The 10,435-nt window shown below is 34.0% G+C and overlaps 1 long non-coding RNA gene across 1 annotated transcript; it reads left to right on the forward strand.

Moving 5' to 3' along the window:
- Nucleotides 1–8,619: 8,619 nt before the first annotated feature.
- On the forward strand, nt 8,620–10,179 carry LOC125611492. The gene is made up of 3 exons (XR_007341647.1): nt 8,620–8,767; nt 9,846–9,871; nt 10,060–10,179. It is a non-coding gene; the product is annotated as an uncharacterized LOC125611492 (long non-coding RNA).
- The last annotated feature ends 256 nt before the right edge of the window (nt 10,180–10,435 follow it).

The following is a 10,435-nucleotide window of genomic DNA, read 5'->3' on the forward strand; positions in this document are numbered from 1 at the left end:
AAATTTTTTTCATGGAGGTTAATAAAATTATTCTAGATTCTAAATCATTCTAAAATTCATCTGGAAGGCCTCACAGGTGACATTCACTAAAAACATTTAAAAGATAATAATGTGATAGTTCTCTCCCTAAACCCTATAAAATGTGTTATGAGGATAAAATTAAAGCACTACTTACTGGTATGGAAACGGGAAAAAAAACATTTGAGAAAGAATCGCTAGCCCTAACCAGGCTATATCAATATAAAAACATATTCACACACATATGTATGTACATATTGTAAAGAGCTCTTTTAAACAAATGTGCACAATCCAACACTTTTCATTTCCTTTATAAAGCAAAATTACCAATGCTCAGAAACCAGAATATTTAGGGATTCAAGTAAATAAATGCGTGTATGTAGGCATGTGTGTCTGTGTTGCCACCTTAGTTCATTTTCTGTTACTAATAACACAATACCACAGACTGGTAAGTTATAAAGTAAAGAGGTTCTGGTCCAAAGTTGAGGGACCACATATGGTGATGGCCTTTTTGCTGGCAGAGTCCTGAGACAGTGCAATTCATCACATGGCAAGAGACAGGGACCTAGCAGAGACCTAGCCAAAATGGCTTTAATTGCAGACCCACTCTTGAGACAATCCATGAATTCATTCATCATATGAAAGGTTTAATTCACTCATGAGGGAAGAGCCATACAGTTAATTGTTTCCCAAGTCAATGATTTCTCTCTCCAAAGTCTTCATATAGTTGATTTTGTATTATTTTTGTTATGCAGAATATTTGTGTTAATGAGAGTTGTTGATATGCTGAAAACTATATTGAATACAAAGTTCAGACAAAACTTAAGTCTGAATAAAAACCAGTAAAAATAAAAATCAGAAAACAATAAAACTAACCAATAAAAATCAGAAAACATACAATGATTCTAATATTTGTTTTCATTTTTAAGTTCTACAAATTTAAAAATAATTTTAAATATCTAAATCCAGAAAATAGAAATGATGCCATGAGGGTGTAGTTTATATAAGAAAGAGGGAAAGAGAATTCCAGTCAATGAGGTATACTCAACTAAGTCTTAGAACTGCATTGAAAGATTAACAAATAAATTAAATTCACACAGTAAAACATTCAAGATGGGTAAAAACAACTTTCAGTCACACTTTACTCAGCTTTCTTTATTTGCCAATTAATGAGGTGAATACAAAAAAATTTAGATGAGTTTCTCCCAAACACACACATATTTTTAAATAATAAAATCAAAATATTGAAGAAAGAATAAATTATTCACTATGTTATTGAGGGAAATATAGCTCTTTGAAAAAAAAAGAAGAAAAATCTCATTTTATACCTTAAGCTAAACTCAATTTCCAATCAATTGAAATAAAAAAATTTTAATTATAAAAATAAAAGTTGTACTTAGATGGTAAAAGGATATTGAAATGGGCAATATCTTTCTTATATAAAAGCACAGGGGTGCAAATACTAGAATTTCAAATGTTTGAACAAGACTTAATAAATGAAATTTTAAAATGATAAGCCACATGGAAAATTGTAACAAATGGACAGCAAAGGGGTAATGTCTTTAATAGTAAAAAAGCTCTTAACATGTCTACCATGTTAGTATTGACTTCTCAGTAGAAAAATGAAGATAGGACATAAATAAAATATTCAAATAAGAAGAAAAGCAAAGAGCCTACAAAAGTGTAGAAAAATAATCAATCAATAGTGACTGTATATATTCAAATAATCAATATGATAATATTTTCCCAGTAAATTGAGAAGGAATAAAAATAATAAATACTATCATATATTATATAGTGAGATAACTATCCTCATGTCCTTGTAAAAACCGGGATAATCAGTCAGAAAACTAATTTGTTAAAATGTATCATGAGTTTTCAAAACTTTTACATACTTTGATTCAGTAATTCTACCGCAGAATTTATCTTAAGAAAATAATCAAGTAAATAATCGTGGAAAATTGGTACATGAATATGCTTATTGCATAATGTTTATGGAAACAGAAAAGCTGCAAATAGCTTAAATGTCCAATGTAAGGAGAGCCAATCCATGTAAGCCATCATTAATTGGGTTAATCCATTATTAACTCACATTCATGTACTATTTTATGGAGCCATTTAAAGATCACACTGTTTTAAAGCCTGAAGTGTTCTCATATGTTTTTTTTTTTATGTACACAAGATAAATAGACTATATGATCCCAATTTCACTAAAGAATGTGTGTGCATGCACGTGCACGCGCACTCACACGAAAGAGAATAAAAAGACTAGAAGGAAATATATCAAAATAATCATCTGAATAAAGTTTCTGGTTTTAGTTGTCCTTTAATAAAATCTTTAAAATTTTCTTATTTTTAAAACATGGCTTCTGATGTAAGGAAAATACAATTAATAATCATAAGTAAATTATGTTATGAAATAGAGCACATTCCTGAAAAGAGATGAATCATGAAAAGAGTTACCAGGGTCTTTGAGAAACCATCAAATTTGATGATGCTGTTGGAGATAGTTTGATGTAGTAGTAATAATAATATAGTTTTGAGTGCCTATTATGTAAGGTACACTGTGCTTTGAGGGTAAGTTTGTGAGGTTAGCCCCTTTTCCTCCAGAGGAGTAGCCCCCACTGTGGCCAGGTCTTAATTGACAAGACCAGATGGTGCCCGGACCCCTTTTTTCTCTTCTGCTGCTCCTGCTGTGATATTTTTCTATTTCACACCAAAAGTGTCACAGCAAAGGCATTGGACTGATAGTTGATCCACTGTTCTCATCTCGGTCCTACAGTGATCTCCTGGTTGACTTCAGGCAAGTTACTTAACCTAATTGCCAGAACAGGGCTGCAAGCATAACCTGATCTCCCTTTGCAATGAGGACAACAAAAGCCAGTGTGCTAGTGTCCAGAGGCTGGAAAGGCTGAGAGGGGACCCAACCCTATATCTCTCAGGGTATCTTCAGGTATCTAGCCCCTTTTCACCTGTACTTCGGACTACTCATTCTTTAGGCCACATAAAAGAAGTTTTAAACCTCAAGTAGCACAAGGTAATATGGGAGTCTCCTAGGTCTCAGTGCTAATTTGCCTTTTATGGATGACCTTGAGTCTAGGAGCAAGTTCTACTTGTCCCATGTAAATTTCCTGCCTCCCTCCCATGTCTGTTTTCCCATCAGCTACTTCTGTACCACCTGTGTCTCCATGACACTCACCAGGGTTAAGTTTGAAAAGGCAGTGAAGTTAAAAATCATAAATCTCTGATAAGAAAAAAAAATAGAATACAATGTTACTCTCAACATTTTCTCCTATGTATGTATGTATATAGGAGGGAACTTGGATGATAAAGGAAAGAATTTATTTTAATGCATTTTATAATTGCCTGACAAACAATACTGGAGATACAGTATCTCCTTTGTTAAAAAGTCAAATATTTAAACTGACTGCATACTATCAGTGTTTCCTACATTGACATTTCCCTGAAGTGCTTCTGGGTTGGGATAACAGGATATATTAGGCTCCTGGTGCCACAAGATGAATAGGTTCATGGGCCTAGTGGTTGGGCCCTGTAATAAATCTGTTAGAAAGTGTGTGTGTGGGTCATACCCCTCCCTTTGGGGTGTATAATGTAACATTAATGTGGTATGGTAGCTGTTAGCAGAAATATGGTGAAGAAGCCATAAAAAGTGATTTATACCTTATTACCAAGCAGCTAATAATCATGGGATTGAAGGGGGAGAATGAGAGGGATGGTGGTAAGGGCAGAGTGAAAATAAGATAAATGGGAGGTGCAACATATATATTCATGAAATATTGGGGTTGTGGGATGCTGAACCTGACAATGGTTATCCATTCATAAAAGGAGTAATTGGTGATGATAGCTGTGGGCAATCAGAATTTCCTAAACAGCACATGGACTTAAGGGAAAGTATCAAGAGGGCACTAAAAAAGTCCTAATGAGTAGGCATGCATCTCCTTTTCTTACTGCCCCAATGAGTCTGTGGATTAAATCACAGTAGAAGAATGGTCTGCCAGTGGGGGAGGATTAATGGTTAATTGTTACCTTCTGAAGCTTGGATGACAATGACAGAGTTGCCTTAAACAGAGAGGTCCTTTTCTATGAGACCCATTGCTCACAGGTAAAATCAGTAGGAACTGAAGACTGGTTCCACTGCTGTCCTTTACCAGACCGCATGTGTTCATGAATTCTAGAAGGTGTTTCTTCTTATGTGATGGAATGATGGTGCCCCACCAAATCTATCCTCTCCATGTGTGCATGCCATGCACACACACACACACACACACACACACACACATTTTCTTCTTATCCCTTTGTCTATCTCTTTCAAACACATTTCTTGCTCAGTTCTCCTTTCATATCACATCAGGGTGATGGTTGGATGTTGAATATGGAAGACACTACCTTGGGAAATAAGAGGAAAATCCCAACTTCAATACATTAGATACAAAGACTCAAGGTTGAGTCCAGAGTTTCATGAACTCAGAGCTGTTTTTAAAATAACCATCAAATGTTATTTCCAGAATAAATGGTAGGTATGACTATTGGCACCTTAGTGTGAATTAAGGAAGTTTTACCAGACTGTAGTAGTGGTCATTCTATTCTCCACACACAAGGGGGACAAAAAGCCAATTTAAGATGTTATTGACAAAATTTCTAATTACTAAGAAAAAATTACTAATTTTATTGTATTTTAAGATTTAAATTCATGTTTAATATAAAGTACAAAAAAAAAAAAAAAAACAGAAGGATGTGTGGAGCCCTTTGCTACATATTGAAATACCATGATTGGCTGTCTCAAGGAAGGAAGTTGTGTGATTGAGTATGTAATGGAGATAGCTATTTTTTTCATGGAACACCTGATGAACCAAAATGTCAATTTTAAAGATTTTAGCAAATTATTAGTAAAAATGCTAAATGTTCATTGGAAACTTATTTTGTACTGGCTCTTAGCTAAGAACTTTGTTAACATTGCTGGTGTGTGACCTTCATGACATAGAACTCCTTATTCTATACACATTTTACAGGGAGTAGATTTATGGCTTAAAGAACAGAATAAATGACAGGGTAGCCAGTCACAGCTGGTTACTGGCAGAGAAAGTTTTTATTTTGTGGGGGAGTTTTAGGGGTTGAACTCAGGGGCATTTGATCCCTGAGCCACATCTCTAGCGCTATTTTTGTATTTTATTTAGAGACAGGTCTCACTGAGTTGCTTAGTGCCTCGCTGTTGCTGAGGTTAGCTTTGAACTTGCAATCCTCCTGCCTCAGCCTCCCAAGCTGCTGGGATTACAGGTGTGTGCCATTGCACCCGGATACAACCAATTTTAAAAGCAGCAAACCCATCTGACATCAAGGACTCTTTTTTAAACCCCAAGTCCCATGGACAGTTGCCTGGCAGCTGGCCCTAAGGGACACTCACCTTGTTTTAACACTTGGCTCAGAGCTTGCTACACTTTATCTCATTTACCCCTAATTTGAAAGAATGAGGCATTTTTCCCCCACTACCTTTTACAGTTCAGGAAACTAAAGCTCTGAGAAGTAAAGTGATTCAACCATGAATGTCACAGCTCTAAAGGGTGGGAGCTATGATTTGAATTTTTAGGTTATGTGTGTGTATATATGTGCCTCAAAGAGATTTGAGTTCATCTTACTGTTCAGTTTGTGGTACGCTAATTATCAGCATGCAAGGTCCTTTTGTGCTTGATTTTATGTTTTACTCAGCATTTCTAAGTGCACCGTGCCATCAATCTCCCCATCAAAGCCACCAATCTAATGTGTTTCAAACAACTCCTTGAATGTCTCCTTGAAAAATAGCATTTTAGTGCCTGCTTTTAATTTGCCTAAATGTTATATTGTGGGTATAATTCTGTTTTTTAAACTCCACAGCTTTCATAATGAGGCTGTAGTTTATTGCTGCTGATTACTACATAGTATTCCATCATATATATCCGCTGCCCTTTATTAGATATTTCTAGATCTCTCCAAAATCACTGCTACCTCCAGGAAGCAATAAACAACTCCAAACATAATCTTTTATGGACCAAAGTCTTTTTAAAGGCCTAGTCTCAGGAAGTTATTTCTGAATCATAAGATAACAACATTTTCAATTTTATTAAGTGCTGCCTAGAGTTTTCCAGAATTCATATAAAATGGACTCTCTCACTTGAGTAAAAGTATTTACCTTTTCCCCATTTCCTATTACACTTGGTATGGTACAACTTTCTATTTTTTGCCACTGTAATGGATGTAAAATTTTATGACATTACATTTGCTAATTGTTACAGAGACCAAGTGTATCTTCATCCCATGCTAGCCATTTTGACTTCTCCTTTGTATTTTCAATGTTCAAAATATCTATTTTTCTACAGTGTTTTCTGTCATTTTCTGGTAAATTTTTACTTTTAAATATCTCTCAATCTGTTATCTTTGGAATTCCTTCCTTAAACAATAACCCTAATTTTATTAATGATTACAATTATTAATTTTTAGCTATACTTAGGATTGAACCCAGAGCTTAATGCATTAGAGGCAAACACTGAGCTGCATTTCCAGCCTCCTCATATAAAATGTAGAAAAGTTTTTTATTTTTTTGGCTTTTGTGGTTCATGATTTTTAGATCTAGCTAAAAGTTTTCATCAAAAGTCATGAAGCTTTTCTTTTTGCATTTTTTCTACTCAATTTAGTATGTTGTATTTCACCTCTAAGTTTTATTTCACCTGGATTTCACTTCTATCTGTGATGAATATCAAGAGTTTTATTTTTTTCCATGTAGAAAGCCAGTCTCCCTAAGAGTTTCTAATAAGCAATCCATTTTTTAATTTGTTGACTTATGGTGTTGCTTAAATATCTGTTCTCGTATATACACCAGGCTCTCTCTTCTATTATATGGTCATACTTGTGCCAATAGCACATTATTTTTAATAGTTGTGATTTGATTTGTGTAGTATTTCTAAATAACTTGTAAACCATGTATGCTGTCCACCCCATCCGCAAATACTAGGGTCATTTTGTTCTTTTCTTTTTACAAAATTTGGGTTATGTAACATATATTTATTTTTTTCATATCCACTTTGGAATCATTTTGCCAAGCCCCTAAACAAAATTCTCCTTAAATTTTGTATGGGAATGTATAAATTGTCTTGGGAAGAAATGTTTTGAAAACAATGTTGGGTTGTGTCATCCATGGACATGGTCTATAACCTCTATTTATTCAGATCTTAATTTGAATCTTTTAACAGTGCTTTACATTTTTGTACATTTGTTAAAAAAAAAAAACTCTGCTTCTTGAATAGGTTAATTTCTAGGTATTTTATAGTTGCTGGTTTGTGTGTGTGTGTGTGTGTGTTTGTGAAGAGGGTCTTATTTCCTATTAAATTTTCTACTCAATTATTGTTAGTGTGAAAGGGAATTACTGATTCTTATAAGATGACTTTGTTTATCAATCTGATTTACTTTGGTATAATAATCAATATATGCTAATTTAATTGGGGTTTCAGTAAAGATGATTAAAATACCTGTAAATAGAATACTTATGTCTTTTTATTCTCAATTCTTAAGACTCTTGCATCTTTTTTATGTCATATTGTTTTAGATAGGACTTTCAGGGTCCATGGCAAGAACAGTAATGAGTAGCTATCTTTGCCTTGCTCCCTACATGAGTGTGTATCTAATGTGCATTAATTAAAACTTGTATTTATTGTAGTTTCCTTAAATAGATAGATTGAGTAAAGTTAGGGAAATATCTTTCTAATCCTTTTTGGAGAATTTTATCATAAATAGACATTCAATTTTATTTCTACAGTCATTGAGATAATGTCACTTTCCCCTGTTGCCCTATATTTCAAATTTCGAGGTGAATTGATTAATTATGATATTAAATTACATTATAATTAGTGCAATAACCCTTACCTTTTTTAAAAAAATTAATAAACTATTTTAGAGCAATTTTTAGGTTCACAAGAAAATTAAGAAAGAATCTTCCCTTATGTTCCCTGTCCCTACAAATATATAACCTCTCCTACCCCCTCCAGCAATTTTTGGCACATGATAGCTCATTTCTTGCAATTGATGAACTACATTTACACATAATTGTCATCTACAGTCTACAGCATACATTGGGCTTACTCTTGGTGATAATAGATTCTATGGATTTGAACATATGTATAATGACATGCATCACCATTGTGATGTCATACTGAAAGTTTCACTGGGGGGATGTTTGAAGTGGGAAGAACTATGAAATTACAACCTGGGACTACCCTCTCCCCATTTCCCTTATCTCCAAAGAACCTCTCATTACACTTATTTGAAGAAGTACAACCTTTTTCTGTTATAAGCACCTGCTCTAAGGTAGAAGTAAAACGAGATTAACTTCACTGATCTGCTAATCCAAGAGTGTTTTGTTCCCCTCAGAGTTAGTATTCCCAGTAATTTCCTCCTTTCAGGTATTTATTCCACTTCTTCCCTTGACTGGTGTTCCCCTGCTTTCCATATTTGCCTCTTATGAATTTTTCAAAATTTTTGAGATCTTTGCATAATCAACTCCTGACCTGTTTTCATTTCATTTCCAGAGTCAGATTTGGCATCAGGAGCCAGCATCTTATATTAGTTCTCTTCTTGTCATCCAAGGCAGAGGTTGAAACCTTAATTTGTCTGACTCCAAAACCCATGCTCTATGACGTAATAAATAGAGGACTCATCACTAGAATAACTAAAATTCCAGATGCTACTTTGAAATAAGAAGCAAGTAAGTAATTGACATTCCTAGAAAAATTTCAAGGGAATGTTTTTTTTTTTTCTTGGACATGGATATAATAAAACTTCTTTGCAGAAAATTTTGAAAACAAATTATCCTAAACTATAGATAACCACTATTTAAATTGATATATTATCTTCCAGTTTACTGTATACATTTTCATATAAATTTTTGTGTTGTATATATTTTAAAGCATAAGGAAAAGCAATTTACATTTTTTCTCTTATAAAAAACAACAGCATAAAGGAAAAAAAAAATCCTAGGATAGTTCAAAGGGAATCTGACTTCAACCCCAAATACAGAGCCGTATCCCACTGAGAGCTTGGCAAGGATAATATCCAGCTCCTCAGAAAAGTCCTATCTCCTGCCAATGTTTAAAAAAGTCATTCAATATCCATGTCCTATGTCAGTTAAAAATAAAATTTAAGAGAACCCAAAAACCTTGGTTACTCTTAGAATCTTCTGCTTTGTCCATCATTCTTAGATGGCAGCCATTCCATGCCCATGGTCCAGGACATTGCATTTTGGAGATGATCTCCTTTGTTAGAATTAAGCGTCCCAGCACAACTATATCTCCCAGCATTACAGTTGGATGTTTAATGGATAAATCACCTTTAAAAGGGACTAAAGAGTGGCTTGAGAATGTTTTTCTCAACTTTAGAAGAAACCTGATTCTATGTTTAATTAAAATACTCAAACAGCTACTATAGCTTGCTGACCATGATTTATATAGTGATCATAATTTTTACCAAAAACTCCAAGGAAAACTCCAACTTTTATTGTATGCTAGAAAGTTCACTGATAACCAAAGGCTGCTGGACATCTTCTGAAAGTTTGATGGAGATTATTGCATATTGCACATCCTGCAGACATTTTAAAGTTATATGACCCCCTCCTTAATATCCACTGGCTATAATATAACATATGCAGAAAATTAGGGAAAAATGAGGCTCATTGATCAATGATTGTATATTAAGCCAATCTGTGTTTTTTGGCAGCTAAAATGACATGTAATAAAGTGACTTGACTGATGTAAAATGTGATGAGCTTTATTCTAATTTTTCCACAGGAAAATGAGTTTCCAGGGAGCCCAAGGTAAGAAAAAAAATCAACCCTGACTCCTTTTCCCACAGACCTCAACTAATGGACTCATGCTTGATTAATGAATCTCCCAAAGTGCTCCCATTTTTTTCCTTTTTTAATATAACAGCTTTATTGATATATAATTCACATTCCATACTCATTCAAAATGTATGATTCAATGGTTTTTTGTTCATTCACAGAATTGTGCAAACCATCAACCGTCAATTCTAGAACATTTTCATTACTCCAAAAGAACTTCTGATTCATTAGCAGTCACTCCTCATTTTCCCCCGCCATACCACCTCAAGCCCAAGCAACCACTATTGTACTTTTTATCTTCATAGATTGGGCCATTCCAGACATTAAATATAAAAGGAATTATATAATCTGTGGCTTTCTGTGTTGGCTTCTTTTACTTAGCATGGGGTTTCCAAGTTGCATCCATGTTGTAGCATGTATCAAGACTCCATTTCTTTTTCTTGATATATAATATTCCATATTTTGAAAATTCCACTTTTAAATCTACACATTCATCAGTTATTTCCACTTTTTAGTTATTCTGAATAATGCTACTAT

The sequence above is a fragment of the Marmota marmota genome, unplaced genomic scaffold (assembly GCF_001458135.2).
Source record: "Marmota marmota marmota unplaced genomic scaffold, marMar, whole genome shotgun sequence".
Taxonomy (NCBI): domain Eukaryota; kingdom Metazoa; phylum Chordata; class Mammalia; order Rodentia; family Sciuridae; genus Marmota; species Marmota marmota.